This window comes from Parasteatoda tepidariorum, chromosome 7 (assembly GCF_043381705.1).
Source record: "Parasteatoda tepidariorum isolate YZ-2023 chromosome 7, CAS_Ptep_4.0, whole genome shotgun sequence".
Classification (NCBI taxonomy): Eukaryota; Metazoa; Arthropoda; class Arachnida; order Araneae; family Theridiidae; genus Parasteatoda; species Parasteatoda tepidariorum.
This window is the reverse complement of record NC_092210.1, coordinates 47,046,557-47,056,511: the sequence shown is the minus strand read 5'-3', so window position 1 is coordinate 47,056,511 and position 9,955 is coordinate 47,046,557. Positions and strand designations below refer to the sequence as shown.

The following is a 9,955-nucleotide window of genomic DNA, read 5'->3' as shown; positions in this document are numbered from 1 at the left end:
GTTGAGTTCTTTTCCTTCCTTTGAGCTGTGAACAAAAAAAAATAATGATCTTTTGCTAGCCATGCACTCTTAAGTCTGTGAGTTAGGTGAAATGAGGGAGTGAAGTTATCGTAAAAGATCTACGCAAACAGTTTCCGAGGGTTAGAGAGCAGTAGAATTTGAAGTCAAGCACTTTAAATTCTTAAAATAAGCAAAATTTCCTTCATTGTTGAAATTTTGAAATAATTCTAAGGGATTTAAATAGTTCATATTATTTAAATTTAATGTGTTTTCGGATTTTTCGATGTAAAAGAAAAGGTAATAAATTTATACTTTTTTTGCAACCATGTACTCAGATAACTAAAGATTTAATTTAAAAAAAACCTTTCGACTTTTTTTTTTCTTTCTTATTTTTGATTATGTTGTAGAATAATTCAATTTTGTAGTTCTTGTGTTGTAATAAAATTTGATTATATAACCCCGGAAGACAAAAATTCGTACTTTTCTGTCTTTTAAAGAAAAAAATGGCCAAATATTCTAATTTTACAAAAAAAAAAAAAAAAAAAAAAAAAANCACAAAAAAAAAAAAAAAAAAGGAATTATTTTATTCAAGGAATTCCTTGTTAACATTTATGTAAACTTGAGTAGAAATTTTTTTAGGTTATTCAGAGACATTTCTCCCTTTCTTTTTTTCAATTTTAATGATATTTTTACTTTCTCTTCGTCAAAATGTTAGACGTGTGTGACTGAGAATTCTTTGCTATTGTATTTTTTGATTTTGTAGATGATTTTATTCATTTGCAAGCAAACTAAACCAAATTATAAATTTTCAATTTGAATTATAAGAACGATTTAAATGTTTGAGCATAGATATATGGGTTAATCTCAGAAAGAGCTAGAATTTCACAACATTTTCTTTTTTCTTAAATTTAGTTTGTATTTATTTTTACGAGAGATCTTAGCTAAAATAATGACTATTACAGTGTCTCTCTGATTGCAAATGCAAATTAGTTGAGTTATTTAATCTTCAGATAAATGATGTCCACAGGCATGATTTTTACTTTCAGATGCCCGAAAACTTTTACGTCTTTCAGCTCAAAGCTCCAATTAATATTTGAGCATTCTAGCTAGTCAGAAAAGGATCAAAGTTTTGATTAGTGAAAACTCTTTTTGGCAATAATATGATGAATTCTACTTCTGGAGATCAAAAATTAACTTAGTAATGTCATCAAATTCAGCGTAATTTTTTAAATTTGTGTCGTTTTAATTACAGTCTTACCCAGTGGCAGATCCAGGGGTGGGGGGGGGGTTCATAGGGGTCATAACCCACCAAAATGGGAAAAAAATAAAAATAATAGTTTTTTTAATAGTTTACAAAAGAAATAAAATATTTCAAAAATTATTTAAGGGGGCATATACACCTAGGTGGGTCGGAAAAACAGATTTTTTATTCATCTAATTATGTTCTTCACTGTTTCAAGTCAAACTGTTACAGTAAAAGATCTTTTTGCCGTTCGTGAAACTGACGAGTTTTATAAGAATCTCTTAAAGGCCTCCGTAAAAGTTGTCGAAACAGAATTTCGTCTTTGGGTGGAAAAATGGCAGCGTGAAACAGAAGCAGGACTTGAAGTGCCCATAATGCCTGTGACATCGATTTGTACCCATCAATCAACATGTTGTTGAGAATTTTAATAACTCTGCCAGTTAGTGCAGCAACAGCAGAACGTTCCTTTTCAACTCTTCGACGTCTCATAACTCGGCTTACAGCAACTCAAAATCAAGAATGATTTAATGGACTCGCATTATTAAACATTCATCGAGAAATTGATTTGGATGTTGAAAAATATCATTGACAGATTTGCCAAAGTTTCTAAAAAACGCACTACATTATTTAAAGATGTTTGAATACTTATTTATGTATTGTTCATTATGAAAAAAATAAATTAGAAGACTAGCATTAACAACCCTAGTTTTTGTTCTGCTTTTTTTTAAAGAAAAAAAAAAAAAATATTAAAAAAATTCATTGTGGGGGGGGGGATCTGAGTCTATGGGAATCCAGGAAAAATTCAGTCTATGGGGACAGTCTATGGGGTCCAGGAAAAATTTATGGATCCGCCCCTGGTCTTACCTCGCTATAATGAAACTGGATATAATGAACACTCAGCTGAGCATTTTTAGTGGTCCCGTCAGACTGCTATTTAACTAATCTTATTTCATATGTTTATAGAGAATCTTATTTCATGTGCTTAAAATGAACAACTAAGATACTGGTAGTTCGTTTATAGTAAACTTAAATTTCTCTTTTGTCCAAGTGATAAACTCAAAAGTATAAAATTATGCCATTTAAATAAAAATAAAATAATACACCTTTGAAAGGAATGCGAGTGGCTCCATAAACAAGCGTATGGAGAAACAAGAAGTCAGTTTAACAGAAAATTTGAAACTTTCTTCTAAAATGACAGAAATAAAAAATAAAGATGCGCATCTAAAAAATTCTAAAAATGACGAAAATATAAAAGATAAACTCTGAAAAATGCATTACAGGGAGACAACTACTTCGTTAAATGGAGAATACTTTGAATATTTTTTAACATTCCAATTGAGAATTCCGTTATAGGAAGAAATTAGCTGAAAAGGAATTATGTGGTTTATCAATTTAGTTAGTCAATAATTCGAAATGCAAATTACGTACTATAGAATCATTATTTCATATAATGCTTCTGCAATATACTAGAAAATATTTTTTCATTGATTTCTGGTATAGTGAACCACCGTTTATGGAGAAGACGACTGAATATTGGTGTCCGACAAAATTTGACCATTTTTATTTGATGATAGATTTTATTTGGCGATAAGGTGACAATAAACTTGGTCTAACTAAACTTATAAACTCTGATAAACTAAACTTTTATTACCACCAGGCTCTGAGGTGTAGTTCAAATTTTAATCAATTTGGAGAGGGGTCGAAACTTCAAATTGGGTCTACATAAGTTTATTAAAGTTAAAGCCTGATAAACCTGTATATAAAACCTGATAAACCTGTAGTTTTAAATTACTTACTCAAAACGACAAACCGCATCATTTAATCGATTCAAAATTTTGAAGAGAAAAAAATTCATAAAAGTTCTACGAATTATCAAGTGCTATTTCTCTTAATCTAATAAAGCGACTCAATTACTTTTTTTGAAAGGTATTGTGCTGCCTAGTTAAACTGTATCAGCAAAAGTTTGCTAAATAAATAATAATAAATAAAAAAAATTAACAAAAACATGAATCAGAAATTTAACCTAAAATCCAAGATGGCCAGGGTAGAGGCCTCTTAATATAAATGCTCTGTTTTGATATTTGCACACAGTACAACGACGTAATATTTAACTCACTTTCGTCCTTTTATTAAAACCCTATTTACAGATTCAAACACTTCGTTTGACAAAATGTGATGTTGTTGTTGTTACACATCCCCCTAGAGAAGGAAAGCCTAGGTCCAGAAGGCCCCGTCGCGTCAGTTCTCCATATATCTACAGAAAGTCCCGATCAACCAGCAGCTGCTTAAAAGAAGCGCCAAGGCAAAAAAGAAGGTGATCAGGACTAGCAGGTTGTGAGCAGGAACAAGGTTAGAAAGTCTTCTCCCCATTTTGAAACCTTAAACACTTAAGATGGTCACTACGAAATCTAGCCATGGCCGATTGGAAAGGCCGAGGGCCGCAGCATGTTAATGATAGGCCAGGGCGATTGCCAGTATACCACTGATGGGATGGAGTACGGCGCCATGCTGGAAGCAAACGATGTTTTCCCAGGGAGTGGATCTCAGTGGGAGTAAGACGGTTTAAACAGTCCATAGGAAGATCACAGCCATTGTTGGCGAGCACATCGGCTGTCTCATCAATATCCAAATGCAATTATTATCAGTTGTCTGGGCATAATAAAGGGCAGTTCCAATAGTTATGATCTCAGATCTAAAGGTGTTGTCAGGTCAAAAGGTGATGTTCGGATTCAGTCGTCCCAGTTAAGTGGTAAACAAAAATAGCTCGCGAAGGACTGCGATGGATGACATATTTGACTTTACAAATCAGTTAAGGCTTCAAAAGAAATTTCAAAATATAATATATACGTCAAAAATAATACAACATAATATTTCATCTTAAACTATTATTATTTTTTTAAGTAGTCGGGGTATTTTTTTTCCTTTTTTAAATTTTGTTCCTTATTTCTTATTATGATTGCAGCTTGTTATAAATTAATTATGATTGCAGCTTGCAAAACAGTTGAAAAAACTATTTGAAAAAAAAGCAACAACAAAAATAAAGTCAGCTCTCAGTCAGTGTTGCTCTGGATCGGCTAAATTCTAAAAAAATTTTCAATTTTATTTCAGCATAGATTTGACATAAATTGCTTTTAAGTGTTCTTTTATATTAAATTTTACTGACTGCAGCGCGTATCAAGCTTGCGTTTCATATTTTTCTTCTTATTTTTAAGTTTCGTCCGAAAAAAGGAAACATTCTCTTTGTAATTAAAATGCAATGAATTCTATTTGAAACGTTCAAGAAATAATTCAAACTTGTACCATCAGCAAGTACAAGTGGTACAAATTTCAGCACTCTTCTGGATAATCGACAAGTGGTTGAAATTTCGACAAGCAATAATTTTTTACTTGACGATAAATTCAACATTCAAGAGGAAACTATTTGATTTCATCTTTTTGAAATATTAGTGTCTTGCAGTGGACTGATCGTTAAGACACGGTTCCCAGCAGATCACCGAAGTCAAGCATCACTAGCTACGGTCAGTGTGCGAGTGGGTGACCACTTGAATCAGTCTGAGTAGGGACCGAGTTGTGAGGTATTGGTCCTTGTTAAACTGTTCTACCGTAAAGTGATCGACTTCGCGTTCAGGTCCTTGGGCTACCGAAGCGGGGATGCCACCCCCTCTGAAGAGGATCAAAATTACGATGGCATGTCTTCTGATCATCCTCAGGGATGTTTCCCAGACAATCTCAAATAGCCCATTGTGCAGCTCTAGTGCGACGTAAATGAATTACAACAGCAACAGAAATATTAGTACCGCCTCATTACGAAGTTATACTACCGTTTTCATAAAATACAATTTATATACGAATTTTCAGGATCCTTTTTTTTTGTTGATTAAATCATATTTTTTGAAAGTAAGGTAGTAATATGGTTGTTGTCGGCCATTAGGACAAAGTGTTTTTTTATTCCAGTGGCGCCATCTATGGAAAAGAATACGACTTCTGCCACACCCATATGTCACACCCGCTTATAGACGGGCCCATTCATACATCCTTTCATTCGCCCACAGATCGTAATTCTGACCCGAACCACAGAATGTTCAATTTCCAATTCAGTACCCCTTGACGTATTGATTTGTTATGGGAGCATAGAGGACTTTGTAACCTGTCATATTTAACGTGCACCAGTAACCATTTACTACATGACCCTCTTCGGCCTGCTGAATTCGAAATCCTGTTCTCACTAATGCGAGTCCAACGCTCTGCCAACCAGGCTATCGCAGCCAGAAATATGGTAAATAGTAGTAATAATTTTAAACTGTACGGCAGCCATTAAGTCACATATGCCACCGTAAGTATTAGTTTGGGACATCAGCTTAGTAGACAGCAGAAGTATTAAAGTTATTTCCATATCTGTCCTGAGATAAGATAGAAAACTCACCCCAATGCTCCATTAAGTGCTGTACTACCCCCTACGCACCCTCGAAAACTAACTTGAGTACAGTATGATATTGCTCGAAAACAACTACCTTCGTCACCAATAATTGGTGTGACATTATGCGGTCACGGTTTATGTATAAAATTTCCACAGCCATTTCAGAAGGGATCAAAAATAAAACTATGTAATTATTAACACAGTATTTAATTAAAATACAAAAAATAAAAAATTATTCTAAAAAAAAATACTTTAAGCATAACTAATTATACAACACTACTTAAATTATTACTTAAGACTACCTAACAAAATTCTATAAATGTATTTTAATAACTGTATATAATAACTATATAACTATAGTGTTATCAAGAGATAGAAAAATACCCGAGTTTATGGTACCACGTGCCACATAAGAGAAATATTTATATAGATAAAAATAGTATTCCCATTTCATAACTACTATTTGTTCGAAGGGTACTGCAATTTTCACTCATGTTGCTTTAAATGATGACTTGTTGTAGAAAAATTTATTTATCTACATCCATTGTTGTAGAAAATTTTATCTAATTATCTTGAGATCTTTATAAGCTCAAAAGTATGTTTTTTTATTTTTGTGGAAAATATCATATTTTACGAAGAAGAAAAAAACAATGATGCACGCGAAGCAGTCACTGGGGTTGATTAGCGGAGAGAACAGGGTACGAAAACAATCGCAGTTTATATTAAAATCATAAATTTGTTCTTTACTTAAATTACACATGCTATTTATTTGGGAAATTTTGTCTGTTTTTCACTTTTTTTCTTCTGTTTATTAACATCTTCAAATATTATGTCAATTCGGAAGAAAAATAAATAAATAAATTCAAAGTCGTTACTTTGCGGCTTTAAAATTTTTTATCTTCGCCTAATTAGAGTTTTGCGTTTGATTCTTGAAAATTTAAAAGTTAGTTAATATTTTTGTTACATAATGCTGGAATATTTTAAAATTGATAAATTATATTTTTTTCTGTTGACTTTAAACTTTAATAACAATTATGATTTTTGAATTATATAAAATTTAGGTTCCCAGAACGATTACTAAAAATGTTTTTCCTTTCTTTTAATAATTTTTTAAGAAAAAGCATTTTTTGATCAGAGTATTTAACCTTAGTTATGAGGCTAAATGTGGATTCTAATTACTTTTTTAAAAATATATAATGTCCTTAAAATTTCCTGCCATTTTTTCTAGTTGTTTTCTAGCATCAAGATTCCAAACACCTATTTTTACTTTATGTGATTAATTCAGCAATTTTATGCAATATAAGCAATTTCCCTTTTTTTAAATGCTTAGTTTTAATTCAGTACGAATTTTAATTTTTTTACTAATTCCTAGAGATTGCTTAAGCACCGAAGAAACACGAAAAATTGAAAGTAAAAAAATTGCAAAAAAAAAAAAAAAACTTAACTTTTATTCAAAAATTTTATTTTGATTCAGATGAGGGCCCATTACTGGCTGCCGAAATCAGCAGGTTCACTGTACGAAGCGTAAAGTTCTAGAAGGCAGAGGAACTGCTCTCGAAAAAGGCTTGTAATATTTAATCACAGTCGAAACATTATAAGATTTACTTTGTGTTTCATTTTAATAAAGCTAAAATTAGAACTGCCATCTCGGAAACAACTTCGATAAATTAATTGACAAACGGAAAAAACAGGAAATGAATGAAATTGACTACACATCTATTTTGTTTTTTTTATGCATTGAAAAGTTTGCTGATTTCCGACCGATTTTAAATTCGCATAACTTGTTTTTCCTAAGTAATATATAATATAATATATAATATATAAGTAATATATAATGTAATATATAATATATAAGTAATATATAATATAATCAGGGCCGGATTAACCTATAGGCACACTAGGCACGTGCCTAGGGCCTACGAAAAACTTGGGAGAAAAAAATTTGTTGACAAAAATAATTTAGCTTTGAAAACAACAAGTGTATTTTGCACAAAATTATGAAGATACAAATAAAAATATAATATTTTTCGGTAATAAATTATTTTGCAGAATCTTATGATCTAATATATTACTTTTTTGCGATTTTTGGATTCATCGAAATCTTGTATTATGCTGTCGAATTCCAAACTACACAAAAAGTTCGATAAACAAATTTGTGAATTAAAATCCATACTAATAAAAATGTTAAAAAAAAATATGCAAGAAAATTTTAGCATATATTTTGAAAAGAGGGGAGGAGTGGGGGAAGGAGGGGAGGGCCCCAAAACGGCTATGCCTAGGACCTACGAAAGGTATAATCCGGCTCTGAATATAATATATAAGTAATATGTAATATATAAGTTTCCAACATGTCCCCTTTTTAGAACTTTATATTTGAATAATTGAGATAGCACTTAATTTGAGTAACTTAAAAACGATCGAAAGAAGCTTTATTGTAAAATGAGTTGTTCAATTTTCAGTTTTGCGTGGAATGGCGAGCTATTTATAAAAATATCCTCTTTATTTGTGATTGAATTGTACAAGAAATAATACAGCAAAAGAAAGGAAAAGTTCGATTAATTAAAATTCTTAAATGATCAGTAAGAAAGAATATTTTTTATCAAACATTAACTTTATCTAAATTGATAAAGAATTTTCTTTGACTTTTAAATAATATTCTTGTCAAGAGATGCCGCTTCAATCGTTATAATTTGAAAAGTTTTGAGAGCAGAGCAGTTATAAATAATTTATTCACCGGAAAAAAGCTGATGCTACGCTACGTCAAGGATAAAATGACTTCATCAGGCGTATATAATTAAGAAGTAGTATTTTAGTAGAAGTTTTTACACTTAAGAAGTTAAATTTTACCGAATCTGTTAATATATCAAATTAAAAATCAAAAAAATATTTATATTTTATATCCTCTCTAAATATATTCAACATGTATTTAATTTAAATATGGGTGGGTTTTTCTATTTACAAGCTGGTACGAATGTAACTTGTTTATTTATTTAGAAGTTTACATTGTATTAAAATTTAAAAAATAATAAAAGTTAGTAATGAATTTTGTAATTGTATTGCAAATACTATTATATTTTCTATTTTGCAGAACGTTACAATGGGAAAAATACATTAATTGCTTTTGAATGCAAATGGGAACAATACAAATTTGGATAAAAATGTAAACTTCCATCAACCTTAGATTTTATATTTGTTCCATTTTGAATTTTTTTAGTTATTATAAATTGTATAAATCGGTATATTTTAAATGACATATTTAAGTAATAAGCTTCGCTTAAAATTTTAAAAATCTTTATAACTATGTTTATTTTTTTCTTCTTCGCTAATTTTTTTAATACAAATTTAACAATTTTTTTCTTCATAAATTTAATTAAAATTGTGTTTACTTATTTCGCTCTTTTTATCAATAATAATGATAAAGAATATTTTCAAGAAAATGTGTACGCTTACTGAAAAGTTTGTATCTTTTAGAAACGTTATGCAGTTTAAAAAAATAATAAATAAAACTAAAATCGAAACAAATTATTTTGAAATTGATACAAAAATAATTCTGTCAGAAGTGGGATTCGAACCCACGCCCACATTCGTGGACCAGAACACTCAACCTCAGTCACACTGAGAAGGTTTCACCTTGAGTCTGGCGCCTTAGACCGCTCGGCCATCCTGACTTACCGTAGGAAGATTTATAATAATTTATAAGCACGTTATTAAACATTTAAAGAAAATGTTTTTTTTTTTCTTTCTTTTTTTTAATTTGGTAGCGCAGGGTGCAAATTTTAACTTTAAAAATAATCAAATTAAACTTACTAAAAGGTCAAGAAAGTGTTTGAATAATATATACTCTTTTTGTGGGTTATTCTGAATTTTTTTATGAAGTGACAGGAGGTCTATTTATGGTTAAATTATTTTCATTCATTAAAATTTAATTAAAGATAATCATTCTAAATAACCCAATTTATGTCTCATGAATTTCTTACTTTTTAAAAATATATATGTATAAATAAATTAAAATAGCGGCTGTTAAATTATTATGTTTAAGATAGTTTTGTTCAAACCTTGGTTCATACTCGTTGGTTCAAACGATAGGTTCTGTTTTGCCTGAATAGTGCTTTGCTTTAAGGAATGCCCTTATGAAAAAATCGAGGTATAAATGAGGTATAAACGAGGTATATTTGAAAGGTATAAAGGAGGTTGTTATTTAAATACGTCGTTAAGGTTGAAAAGGGTGCAAATGAATACCTCAAAATCAACCTCAAATATACCTTAAATATACCTCCAGAGGTATATATGTTTCA

At 30.5% G+C, this 9,955-nt stretch overlaps 1 non-coding gene across 1 annotated transcript; it reads right to left on the bottom strand.

The window, feature by feature from the left end:
- Positions 1-9,211: 9,211 nt before the first annotated feature.
- On the bottom strand, positions 9,212-9,328 carry TRNAL-CAA (transfer RNA leucine (anticodon CAA)). The gene is made up of 2 exons: positions 9,291-9,328; positions 9,212-9,257 (listed from the first exon to the last, which is right to left on the bottom strand). It is a non-coding gene; the product is annotated as a tRNA-Leu (tRNA).
- Between the last annotated feature and the right edge of the window lie 627 nt (positions 9,329-9,955).